At 39.0% G+C, this 13,872-nt stretch overlaps 5 non-coding genes across 5 annotated transcripts; all 5 read right to left on the bottom strand.

Moving 5' to 3' along the window:
- Nucleotides 1-312: 312 nt before the first annotated feature.
- TRNAR-ACG (transfer RNA arginine (anticodon ACG)) lies at nucleotides 313-385 on the bottom strand. Its single transcript has one exon. It is a non-coding gene; the product is annotated as a tRNA-Arg (tRNA).
- A 6,982-nt stretch (nucleotides 386-7,367) lies between these two features.
- Nucleotides 7,368-7,440, bottom strand: TRNAR-ACG (transfer RNA arginine (anticodon ACG)). Its single transcript has one exon. It is a non-coding gene; the product is annotated as a tRNA-Arg (tRNA).
- Nucleotides 7,441-7,951: 511 nt separating this feature from the next.
- On the bottom strand, nucleotides 7,952-8,024 carry TRNAC-ACA (transfer RNA cysteine (anticodon ACA)). The gene has a single exon. It is a non-coding gene; the product is annotated as a tRNA-Cys (tRNA).
- Nucleotides 8,025-8,535: 511 nt separating this feature from the next.
- Nucleotides 8,536-8,608, bottom strand: TRNAR-ACG (transfer RNA arginine (anticodon ACG)). The gene has a single exon. It is a non-coding gene; the product is annotated as a tRNA-Arg (tRNA).
- Nucleotides 8,609-12,131: 3,523 nt separating this feature from the next.
- TRNAH-AUG (transfer RNA histidin (anticodon AUG)) lies at nucleotides 12,132-12,204 on the bottom strand. The gene has a single exon. It is a non-coding gene; the product is annotated as a tRNA-His (tRNA).
- Between the last annotated feature and the right edge of the window lie 1,668 nt (nucleotides 12,205-13,872).

Genomic DNA, 13,872 nt, shown 5'->3' with positions numbered 1-13,872 from the left:
TCCAGATTTCATGAAAATGATTCACAAAGAAATGATCAAGAAATGATACGAAGTATGGAAAGATAGCTTTACAAAAAGCAGTAAAGACAAATTGTGCAAGCACATTCAAAGAATCTGCTTAGTTTCTTCAATTGTCCTTACCTTCAATATTGTAAAGAAATGGATGTGTGAGAAATAACATGAAAATGACTTGACCTGGATTCAAACTGGGGTTGCTGCTGCCACAACGCAGAGTACTAACCACTATACGATCACGGGTTGCTGCTGCCACAACGCAGAGTACTAACCACTATACGATCACGGCAACTTAAACAAGCCAGGTAGGAGTCGAACCTACAATCTTCTGATCCGTAGTCAGACGCGTTATCCATTGCGCCACTGGCCCAGCTGTCTGAAGCCATTTGGAGTGTTCATCATGTTTTTTAACCTGTTTCAAGCTTTGATGGTTATTGAAGTATATACAGAATCAAATTTTGAGAGTTGACTGTACACTTGCTGCAGGGCTTATTTCCCATAAACATCTCCCAAACAATTTTCTTTGTGACTGCAAAATGATCTTTTCAGCCTGTGATGAACTTGCTCAGAGTCCATTTATTTGAGTTTCCTGTATTCAGGAATTTATGTCAGCTTTCCAGATTTCAAGAAAATGATTCACAAAGAAATGATCAAGAAATGATTCAAAGTATGGAAAGATAGCTTCACAATAAGCAGTAAAGACAAATTGTGCAAGCACATTCAAAGAATCTGCTTAGTTTCTTCAATTTTCCTTACCTTCAATATTGTAAAGAAATGGATGTGTAAGAAATAAAATGAAAATGCCATGACCCAGATTCGAACCGGGGTTGCTGCGGCCACAACGCAGAGTACTAACCACTATAGATTCACGGCAACTTAAACAAACCAGGAAGGAGTCGAACCTACAATCTTCTGATCCGTAGTCAGACGCGTTATCCATTGCGCCACTGGCCCAGCCGCCTTATGCCACTTGGAGTGTTCATCATGTTTTTGAACCTATTTCAAGCTTTGATGGTTATTGAAGTATATACAGAATCAAATTTTGAGAGTTGACTGTACACTTGCTGCAGGGCTTATTTCCCATAAACATCTCACAAACAATTTTCTTTGTGACTGCAAAAAGATCTTTTCAGCCTGTGATGAACTTGCTCAGAGTCCATTCATTTGAGTTTCCTGTATTCAGGAATTTATGTCAGCTTTCCAGAATTCAAGAAAATGAATCACAAAGAAATGATCAAGAAATGATTCAAAGTATGGAAAGATAGCTTCAAAATAAGCAGTAAAGACAAATTGTGCAAGCACATTCAAAGAATCTGCTTAGTTTCTTCAATTGTCCTTACCTTCAATATTGTAAAGAAATGGATGTGTGAGAAATAAAATGAAAATGTTGTGACCAGGCTTCGAACTGGGGTTGCTGCGGCCACACCGCAGAGTACTGATCACTATACAATCACGGCAACTTAAACGAGCCAGGTAGGAGTCGAACCTACAATCTTCTGAAACGTAGTGAGATGCATTATCCATTGCACCACTGGCCCAGCTGTCTAATGTCACTTGGAGTGTTCATCCTGTTTTTGAACCTGTTTCAAGCTTTGATGGTTATTGAAGTATATACAGAATCAAATTTTGAGAGTTGACTGTACACTTGCTGCAGGGCTTATTTCCCATAAACATCTCACAAACAATTTTATTTGTGACTGCAAAATGATCTTTTCAGCCTGTGATGAACTTGCTCAAAGTCCATTAATTTGAGTTTCCTGTATTCAGGAATTTATGTCAGCTTTCCAGATTTCAAGAAAATGATTCACAAAGAAATGATCAAGAAATGATTCAAAGTGTGGAAAGATAGCTTCACAATAAGCAGTAAAGACAAATTGTGCAAGCACATTCAAAGAATCTGCTTAGTTTCTTCAATTGTCCTTACCTTCAATATTGTAAAGAAATGGATGTGTGAGAAATAACATGAAAATGCCATGACCCAGATTCGAACTGGGGTTGCTGCGGCCACAACGCAGAGGACTAACCACTATAGATTCACGGCAACTTAAAGAAGCCAGGTAGGAGTCGAATCTACAATCTTCTGATCCGTAGTCAGACGCGTTATCCATTGCGCCACTGGCCCAGCTGCCTTATGCAACTTGGAGTGTTCATCATGTTTTTGAACCTGTTTCAAGCTTTGATGGTTATTGAAGTATATGCAAAATCAAATTTTGAGAGTTGACTGTACACTTGCTGCAGGGCTTATTTCCCATAAACATCTCACAAACAATTTTCTTTGTGACTGCAAAATGATCTTTTCAGCCAATAATGAACTTGCTCAGAGTCCATTCATTTGCGTTTCCTGTATTCAGGAATTTATGTCAGCTTTCCAGATTTCATGAAAATGATTCACAAAGAAATGATCAAGAAATGATTCAAAGTATGGAAAGATAGCTTTACAAAAAGCAGTAAAGACAAATTGTGCAAGCACATTCAAAGAATCTGCTTAGTTTCTTCAATTGTCCTTACCTTCAATATTGTGAAGAAAAGGATGTGTGAGAAATAACATGAAAATGACTTGACCTGGATTCAAACTGGGGTTGCTGCTGCCACAACGCAGAGTACTAACCACTATACAATCACGGGTTGCTGCTACAACAACGCAGAGTACTAACCACTATACGATCACGGCAACTTAAACAAGCCAGGTAGGAGTCGAACCTACAATTTTCCGATCCGTAGTCAGACGTGTTATCCATTGCGCCACTGGCCCAGCTGTCTCATGCCATTTGGAGTGTTCATCATGTTTTTTAACCTGTTTCAAGCTTTGATGGTTATTGAAGTATATACAGAATCAAATTTTGAGAGTTGACTGTACACTTGCTGCAGGGCTTATTTCCCATAAACATCTCACAAACAATTTTCTTTGTGACTGCAAAATGATCTTTTCAGCCTGTCATGAACTTGCTCAGAGTCCATTTATTTGAGTTTCCTGTATTCAGGAATTTATGTCAGCTTTCCAGATTTCAAGAAAATGATTCACAAAGAAATGATCAAGAAATGATTCAAAGTATGGAAAGATAGCTTTACAATAAGCAGTAAAGACAAATTTTGCAAGCACATTCAAAGAATCTGCTCAGTTTCTTCAATTGTCCTTACCTTCATTATTGTAAAGAAATGGATGTGTGAGAAAAAAAATGAAAATGCAATGACCCAGATTCGAACCAAGGTTGCTGCGGCCACAATACAGAGTACTAACCACTATACGATCACGGCAACTTAAACGAGCCAGCTAGGAGTCGAACCTACAATCTTCCGCTCTGTAGTCAGACGCGTTATACATTGCACCACTGGCCCAGCTGTCTTATGCTACTTGGAGTGTTCATCATGTTTTTGAACGTGTTTCAAGCTTTGATGGTTATTGAAGTATATGCAAAATCAAATTTTGAGAGTTGACTGTACACTTGCTGCAGGGCTTATTTCCCATAAACATCTCACAAACAATTTTCTTTGTGACTGCAAAATGATCTTTTCAGCCAATAATGAACTTGCTCAGAGTCCATTCATTTGCGTTTCCTGTATTCAGGAATTTATGTCAGCTTTCCAGATTTCATGAAAATGATTCACAAAGAAATGATCAAGAAATGATTTAAAGTATTGAAAGATAGCTTTACAAAAAGCAGTAAAGACAAATTGTGCAAGCACATTCAAAGAATCTGCTTAGTTTCTTCAATTTTCCTTACCTTCAATATTGTAAAGAAATGGATGTGTGAGAAATAAAATGAAAATGCCATGACCCAGATTCGAACCGGGGCTGCTGCGGACGCAACGCAGAGTACTAACCACTACAGATTCACGGCAACTTAAACAAGCCAGGTAGTAGTCGAACCTACAATATTCTGATCCGTAGTCAGACGCGTTATCCATTGCGCCACTGGCCCAGCCGCCTTATGCCACTTGGAGTGTTCATCATGTTTTTGAACCTGTTTCAAGCTTTGATGGTTATTGAAGTATATACAGAATCAAATTTTGAGAGTTGACTGTACACTTGCTGCAGGGCTTATTTCCCATAAACATCTCACAAACAATTTTCTTTGTGACTGCAAAATGATCTTTTCAGCCTGTGATGAACTTGCTCAAAGTCCATTCATTTGAGTTTCCTGTATTCAGGAATTTATGTCAGCTTTCCAGATTTCAAGAAAATGATTCACAAAGAAATGATCAAGAAATTATTCAAAGTATGGAAAGAATGCTTCACAATAAGCAGTAAAGACAAATTGTGCAAGCACATTCAAAGAATCTGCTTAGTTTCTTCAATTGTTCTTACTTTCAATATTGTAAAGAAATGGATGTGTGAGAAATAAAATGAAAAATCCATGATCTGGATACAAACCAGGGTTGCTGTGGCCACAATGCAGAGTACTAACCACTATACGACCACGGCAACTTAAACGAGACAGGTGGGAGTCGAACCTACAATCTTCTGATCTGTAGTCATACATGTTATCCATTGCGCCACTGGCCCAGCTGTTTTATACAATTTGGAGTGTTCATCATGTTTTTGAACCTGTTTCAAGCTATGATGGTTATTGAAGTATATACAGAATCAAATTTTGAGAGTTGACTGTACACTTGCTGCAGGGCTTATTTCCCATAAACATCTCACAAACAATTTTCTTTGTGACTGCAAAATGATCTTTTCAGCCTGTGATGAACATGCTCAAAGTCCATTCATTTGAGTTTCCTGTATTCAGGAATTTATGTCAGCTTTCCAGATTTCAAGAAAATGATTCACAAAGAAATGATCAAGAAATGATTCAAAGTGTGGAAAGATAGCTTCACAATAAGCAGTAAAGACAAATTGTGCAAGCACGTTCAAAGAATCTGCTCAGTTTCTTCAATTGTCCTTACCTTCAATATTGTAAAGAAATGGATGTGTGAGAAATAACATGAAAATGCCATAACCCAGATTCGAACCGGGGTTGCTGCGGCCACAACGCAGTGTACTAACCACTATAGATTCACGGCAACTTAAAGAAGCCAGGTAGGAGTCAAACCTACAATCTTCTGATCCGTAGTTAGACGCATTATCCATTGCGCCACTGGCCCAGCCGCCTTATGCCACTTGGAGTGTTCATCATGTTTTTGAACCTGTTTCTAACTTTGATGGTTATTGAAGTATATACAGAATCAAATTTTGAGAGTTGACTGTACACTTGCTGCAGGGCTTATTTCCCATAAACATCTCACAAACAATTTTCTTTGTGACTGCAAAATGATCTTTTCAGCCTGTGATGAACTTGCTCAAAGTCCATTCATTTGAGTTTCCTGTATTCAGGAATTTATGTTAGCTTTACAGATTTCAAGAAAATGATTCACAAAGAAATGATCAAGAAATGATTCAAAGTGTGGAAAGATAGCTTCACAATAAGCAGTAAAGACAAATTGTGCAAGCACATTCAAAGAATCTGCTTAGTTTCTTCAATTGTCCTTAACTTCAATATTGTAAAGAAATGGATGTGTGAGAAATAAAATGAGAAATTCCGTGATCTGGATACAAACCAGGGTTGCTGCGGCCACAATGCAGTGTACTAACCACTATACGACCATGGCAACTTAAACGAGACAGGTGGGAGTCGAACCTACAATCTTCTGATCTGTAGTTATACATGTTATCCATTGCGCCACTGGCCCAGCTGTTTTATACAATTTGGAGTGTTCATCATGTTTTTGAACCTGTTTCAAGCTATGATGGTTATTGAAGTATATACAGAATCAAATTTTGAGAGTTGACTGTACACTTGCTGCAGGGCTTATTTCCCATAAACATCTCACAAACAATTTTCTTTGTGACTGCAAAATGATCTTTTCAGCCTGTGATGAACTTGCTCAAAGTCCATTCATTTGAGTTTCCTGTATTCAGGAATTTATGTCAGCTTTCCAGATTTCAAGAAAATGATTCACAAAGAAATGATCAAGAAATGATTCAAAGTGTGGAAAGATAGCTTCACAATAAGCAGTAAAGACAAATTGTGCAAGCACGTTCAAAGAATCTGCTCAGTTTCTTCAATTGTCCTTACCTTCAATATTGTAAAGAAATGGATGTGTGAGAAATAACATGAAAATGCCATGACCCAGATTCGAACCGGGGTTGCTGCGGCCACAACGCAGTGTACTAACCACTATAGATTCACGGCAACTTAAAGAAGCCAGGTAGGAGTCAAACCTACAATCTTCTAATCCGTAGTTAGACGCATTATCCATTGCGCCACTGGCCCAGCCGCCTTATGCCACTTGGAGTGTTCATCATGTTTTTGAACCTGTTTCAAGCTTTGATGGTTATTGAAGTATATACAGAATCAAATTTTGAGAGTTGACTGTACACTTGCTGCAGGGCTTATTTCCCATAAACATCTCACAAACAATTTTCTTTGTGACTGCAAAATGATCTTTTCAGCCTGTGATGAACTTGCTCAAAGTCCATTCATTTGAGTTTCCTGTATTCAGGAATTTATGTTAGCTTTACAGATTTCAAGAAAATGATTCACAAAGAAATGATCAAGAAATGATTCAAAGTATGGAAAGATAGCTTCACAATAAGCAGTAAAGACAAATTGTGCAAGCACATTCAAAGAATCTGCTTAGTTTCTTCAATTGTCCTTAACTTCAATATTGTAAAGAAATGGATGTGTGAGAAATAAAATGAGAATTCTGTGATCTGGATACAAACCAGGGTTGCTGCGGCCACAATGCAGTGTACTAACCACTATACGACCATGGCAACTTAAACGAGACAGGTGGGAGTCGAACATACAATCTTCTGATCTGTAGTTATACATGTTATCCATTGCGCCACTGGCCCAGCTGTTTTATACCATTTGGAGTGTTCATCATGTTTTTGAACCTGTTTCAAGCTATGATGGTTATTGAAGTATATACAGAATAAAATTTTGAGAGTTGACTGTACACTTGCTGCAGGGCTTATTTCCCATAAACATCTCACAAACAATTTTCTTTGTGACTGCAAAATGATCTTTTCAGCCTGTGATGAACTTGCTCAAAGTCCATTCATTTGAGTTTCCTGTATTCAGGAATTTTTGTCAGCTTTCCAGATTTCAAGAAAATGATTCACAAAGAAATGATCAAGAAATGATTCAAAGTATGGAAAGATAGCTTCACAATAAGCAGTAAAGACAAATTGTGCAAGCACATTCAAAGAATCTGCTTAGTTTCTTCAATTGTCCTTACCTTCAATATTGTAAAGAAATGGATGTGTGAGAAATAAAATGAAAATGCCGTGACCCAGATTCGAACTTGGGTTGCTGCGGCCACAACGCAGAGTACTAACCACTATAGATTCACGGCAACTTAAACAAGCCAGGTAGGAGTCGAACCTACAATCTTCTGATCCGTAGTCAGACGCGTTATCCATTGCGCCACTGGCCCAGCCGTCTTATGCCACTTGGAGTGTTCATCATGTTTTTGAACCTGTTTCAAGCTTTGATGGTTATTGAAGTATATACAGAATCAAATTTTGAGAGTTGACTGTACACTTGCTGCAGGGCTTATTTCCCATAAACATCTCACAAACAATTTTCTTTGGGACTGCAAAATGATCTTTTCAGCCTGTGATGAACTTGCTCAGAGTCCATTCATTTGAGTTTCCTGTATTCAGGAATTTATGTCAGCTTTTCAGATTTCAAGGAAATGATGCACAAAGAAATGATCAAGAAATGATTCAAAGTATGGAAAGATAGCTTCAAAATAAGCAGTAAAGACAAATTTTGCAAGCACATTCAAAGAATCTGCTTAGTTTCTTCAATTGTCCTTACCTTCAATATTGTAAAGAAATGGATGTGTGAGAAATAAAATAAAAATGTCGCGACCAGGCTTCGAACTGGGGTTGCTGTGGCCACAACGCAGAGTACTAACCACTATACGATCACGGCAACTTAAACGAGCCAGGTAGGAGTCGAACCTACAATCTTCTGATCTGTAGCCAGACGCATTATCCATTGCGCCACTGGCCCAGCCGCCTTATGCCACTTGGAATGTTCATCATGTTTTTGAACCTGTTTCAAGCTTTGATGGTTATTGAAGTATATACATAATCAAATTTTGAGAGTTGACTGTACACTTGCTGCAGGGCTTATTTCCCATAAACATCTCACAAACAATTTTCTTTGTGACTGCAAAATGATCTTTTCAGCCTGTGATGAACTTGCTGAGAGTCCATTCATTTGAGTTTCCTGTATTCAGGAATTTATGTCAGCTTTCTAGATTTCTTGAAAATGATTCACAAAGAAATGACCAAGAAATGATTTAAAGTATGGAAAGATAGCTTTACAAAAAGCAGTAAAGACAAATTGTGCAAGCACATTCAAAGAATCTGCTTAGTTTCTTCAATTGTCCTTACCTTCAATATTGTAAAGAAATGGATGTGTGAGAAATAAAATGAAAATGCCGTGACCCAGATTCGAACTTGGGTTGCTGCGGCCACAACGCAGAGTACTAACCACTATAGATTCACGGCAACTTAAACAAGCCAGGTAGGAGTCGAACCTACAATCTTCTGATCCGTAGTCAGACGCGTTATCCATTGCGCCACTGGCCCAGCCGCCTTATGCCACTTGGAGTGTTCATCATGTTTTTGAACCTGTTTCAAGCTTTGATGGTTATTGAAGTATATACAGAATCAAATTTTGAGAGTTGACTGTACACTTGCTGCAGGGCTTATTTCCCATAAACATCTCACAAACAATTTTCTTTGGGACTGCAAAATGATCTTTTCAGCCTGTGATGAACTTGCTCAGAGTCCATTCATTTGAGTTTCCTGTATTCAGGAATTTATGTCAGCTTTTCAGATTTCAAGGAAATGATGCACAAAGAAATGATCAAGAAATGATTCAAAGTATGGAAAGATAGATTCAAAATAAGCAGTAAAGACAAATTTTGCAAGCACATTCAAAGAATCTGCTTAGTTTCTTCAATTGTCCTTACCTTCAATATTGTAAAGAAATGGATGTGTGAGAAATAAAATAAAAATGTCGCGACCAGGCTTCGAACTGGGGTTGCTGTGGCCACAACGCAGAGTACTAACCACTATACGATCACGGCAACTTAAACGAGCCAGGTAGGAGTCGAACCTTCAATCTTCTGATCCGTAGTCAGACGCGTTATCCATTGCACCACTGACCCAGCTGTCTTATGCCACTTGGAGTGTTCATCATGTTTTTGAACCTGTTTCAAGCTTTGATGGTCATTGAAGTATATACAGAATCAAATTTTGAGAGTTGACTGTATACTTGCTGCAGGGCTTATTTCCCATAACATCTCACAAACAATTTTCTTTGTGACTGCAAAATGATCTTTTCAGCATGTGATGAACTTGCTGAGAGTCCATTCATTTGAGTTTCCTGTATTCAGGAATTTATAAACCAACAAATTAACAGGTGGCGCTTGACAATCAAATGAAATTAAAAAAACATTTATTTAAATACAATAAATAAGGTTACAACACACTCCCGGGAGAATAAAATAATATGACAATTCACAATAATAAAAATGTGCACTATGGTAAGGCTTCTTATTCAATTCCTCAGGTAACCAATTATAATTAGTAAACTTAAATGCACACAAATAAATAGCTGCGCCTAGAGGATTTTAGCTATCTATGGTACACTTTTGGTGCAAGTAAATTAAAATATGAAATAAATATATAATTGATTGATTAATGTGATTTCATAACATGAGTCACTCACGCCTTGGTATACCAGAAGGTGCTGTATACGTCACAAATCCATTGCAGTAGATAGTTAGTTGTAAGAATGCATAGGTGAATTACCTCCGCTGGGCAGGAGCCTGTTCTGTCCTTGCTCCCTGGTGGCGTCCCGCTATGCTGTCAGTGACACGCACCAGAGCCTCAGCGGGTAAGATGATGCTGCACCGTGCAGTGTGCCTCAACAAGCTGTGCAGGTAAATTACACTGCCTCCGGTACCTCCGTACTTTGCAGACAGGAGGCTGTTAGGGCTGATTTTCCGGAGTACGCCGGTCTGCGCCGGGCTGCAGGGAAACGGCACCCGTGATTACCACTTCCCCAGATGGCGTGGTTGGCCGTAGCAACTGTGATGGGGAATGTAGTGCAGATGCAGGTGCTCCCGGTGGTGGTGCTGTAGAGGTGGATTGCTCTGCACGGACAATGCTATGGTGCAGCGGCTGATGGGAGTGTGAATCCTTGCAAGTAGAACCTGTGTCCTAACGCGTTTCAACGCCAGCAGGGCGTCTTTTTCTAAAGGCCTTACCTGCCTTTAGAAAAAGACGCCCTGCTGGCGTTGAAACGCGTTAGGACACAGGTTCTACTTGCAAGGATTCACACTCCCATCAGCCGCTGCACCATAGCATTGTCCGTGCAGAGCAATCCACCTCTACAGCACCACCACCGGGAGCACCTGCATCTGCACTACATTCCCCATCACAGTTGCTACGGCCAACCACGCCATCTGGGGAAGTGGTAATCACGGGTGCCGTTTCCCTGCAGCCCGGCGCAGACCGGCGTACTCCGGAAAATCAGCCCTAACAGCCTCCTGTCTGCAAAGTACGGAGGTACCGGAGGCAGTGTAATTTACCTGCACAGCTTGTTGAGGCACACTGCACGGTGCAGCATCATCTTACCCGCTGAGGCTCTGGTGCGTGTCACTGACAGCATAGCGGGACGCCACCAGGGAGCAAGGACAGAACAGGCTCCTGCCCAGCGGAGGTAATTCACCTATGCATTCTTACAACTAACTATCTACTGCAATGGATTTGTGACGTATACAGCACCTTCTGGTATACCAAGGCGTGAGTGACTCATGTTATGAAATCACATTAATCAATCAATTATATATTTATTTCATATTTTAATTTACTTGCACCAAAAGTGTACCATAGATAGCTAAAATCCTCTAGGCGCAGCTATTTATTTGTGTGCATTTAAGTTTACTAATTATAATTGGTTACCTGAGGAATTGAATAAGAAGCCTTACCATAGTGCACATTTTTATTATTGTGAATTGTCATATTATTTTATTCTCCCGGGAGTGTGTTGTAACCTTATTTATTGTATTTAAATAAATGTTTTTTTAATTTCATTTGATTGTCAAGCGCCACCTGTTAATTTGTTGGTTTGTGGTTTATGTTAGGGATTGGCAATTCCCTATATCAGGAGGCTGCTGACAATCACAGTGCAGTGTTTCTCACCCAAGCGCGTAGTTTTTTTCCTTTCCATTCAGGAATTTATGTCAGCTTTCCAGATTTCAAGAAAATGATTCACAAAGAAATGATCAAGAAATGATTAGAAGTATGGAAAGATAGCTTTACAATAAGCAGTAAAGACAAATTGTGCAAGCACATTCAAAGAATCTGCTTAGCTTCTTCAATTGTCCTTACCTTCAATATTGTAAAGAAATGGATGTGTGAGAAATAAAATGAAAATGTCGTGACCAGGCTTTGAACTGGGGTTGCTGCGGCCACAACGCAGAGTACTAACCACTATACGATCACGGCAACTTAAACGAGCCAGGTAGGAGTTGAACCTACAATCTTCTGATACGTAGTGAGATGCATTATCCATTGCACCACTGGCCCAGCTGTCTTATGTCACTTGGAGTGTTCATCATGTTTTTGAACCTGTTTCAAGCTTTGATGGTTATTGAAGTATATACAGAATCAAATTTTGAGAGTTGACTGTACACTTGCCGCAGGGCTTATTTCCCATAAACATCTCACAAACAATTTTCTTTGTAACTGCAAAATTATCTTTTAAGCCTGTGATGAATTTGCTCAGAGTCCGTTCATTTGAGTTTCCTGTATTCAGGAATTTATGTCAGCTTTCCAGATTTCAAGAAAATGATTCACAAAGAAATGATCAAGAAATGATTCAAAGTATGGAAATATAGATTCACAATAAGCAGTAAAGACAAATTGTGCAAGCACATTCAAAGAATCTGCTTAGTTTCTTCAATTTTCCTTACCTTCAATATTGTAAAGAAATGGATGTGTGAGAAATAACATGAAAACGCCATTACCCAGATTCGAACCAGGGCTGCTTCGGCCACAACGCAGAGTACTAACCACTATAGATTCACGGCAACTTAGACAAGCCAGGTAGGTGTTGAACCTACAATCTTCTGATCCATAGTCAGACGCGTTATCCATTGCGCCACTAGCCCAGCCGCCTTATGCCACTTGGAGTGTTCATCATGTTTTTGAACCTGTTTCAAGCTTTGATGGTTATTGAAGTATATACAGAATCAAATTTTGAGAGTTGACTGTACACTTGCTGCAGGGCTTATTTCCCATAAACATCTCACAAACAATTTTCTTTGTGACTGCAAAATGATCTTTTCAGCCTGTGATGAACTTGCTCAGAGTCCATTCATTTGAGTTTCCTGTATTCAGGAATTTATGTCAGCCTTCCAGATTTCAAGGAAATGATGCACAAAGAAATGATCAAGAAATGATTCAAAGTATGGAAAGATAGCTTCAAAATAAGCAGTAAAGACAAATTTTGCAAGCACATTCAAAGAATCTACTTAGTTTCTTCAATTGTCCTTACCTTCAATATTGTAAAGAAATGGATGTGTGAGAAATAAAATGAAAATGTTGTGACCAGGCTTCGAACTGGGGTTGCTGCGGCCACAACGCAGAGTACTAACCACTGTACAATCATGGCAACTTAAACGATCCAGATAGGAGTTGAACCTACAATCTTCTGATACGTAGTGAGATGCATTATCCATTGCACCACTGGCCCAGCTGTCTTATGTCACTTGGAGTGTTCATCATGTTTTTGAACCTGTTTCAAGCTTTGATGGTTATTGAAGTATATACAGAATCAAATTTTGAGAGTTGACTGTACACTTGCTGCAGGGCTTATTTCCCATAAACATCTCACAAACAATTTTCTTTGTAACTGCAAAATTATCTTTTAAGCCTGTGATGAACTTGCTCAGAGTCCGTTCATTTGAGTTTCCTGTATTCAGGAATTTATGTCAGCTTTCCAGATTTCAAGAAAATGATTCACAAAGAAATGATCAAGAAATGATTCAAAGTATGGAAAGAATGCTTCACAATAAGCAGTAAAGACAAATTGTGCAAGCACGTTCAAAGAATCTGCTTAGTTTCTTTAATTGTCCTTACTTTCAATACTGTAAAGAAATGGATGTGTGAGAAATAACATGAAAATGCCTTGACCCGGATTTGAACTGGGGTAGCTGCAGCTACAACGCAGAGTACTAACCACTATACGATCACGGCAACTTAAACAAGCCAGGTAGGAGTCGAACCTACAGTCTTCTGATCCGTAGTCAGACACGTTATCTATTGCACCACTGGCCCAGCTGTCTTATGCCATTTGGAGTGTTCATCATGTTTTTGAACCTGTTTCAAGCTTTGATGGTTATTGAAGTATATACAGAATCAAATTTTGAGAGTTGACTGTACACTTGCTGCAGGGCTTATTTCCCATAAACATCTCACAAACAATTTTCTTTGTGACTGCAAAATGATCTTTTCAGCTTGTGATGAACTTGCTCAGAGTCCATTCATTTGAGTTTCCTGTATTCAGGAATTTATGTCAGCTTTACAGATTTCAAGAAAATGATTCACAAAGAAATGATCAAGAAATTATTCAAAGTATGGAAAGATAGCTTCACAGTAAGCAGTAAAGACAAATTGTGCAAGCACATTCAAAGAATCTGCTTAGTTTCTTCAATTGTCCTTACCTTCAATATTGTAAAGAAATGGATGTGTGAGAAATAAAATGAAAATTCCGTGATCCGGATACAAACCAGGGTTGCTGCGGCCACAATGCAGAGTACTAACCACTATACGACCAC

The sequence above is a fragment of the Pseudophryne corroboree genome, chromosome 6, assembly GCF_028390025.1.
Source record: "Pseudophryne corroboree isolate aPseCor3 chromosome 6, aPseCor3.hap2, whole genome shotgun sequence".
NCBI classification, from domain to species: domain Eukaryota; kingdom Metazoa; phylum Chordata; class Amphibia; order Anura; family Myobatrachidae; genus Pseudophryne; species Pseudophryne corroboree.
This window is presented reverse-complemented; position numbering and strand designations above follow the sequence as displayed.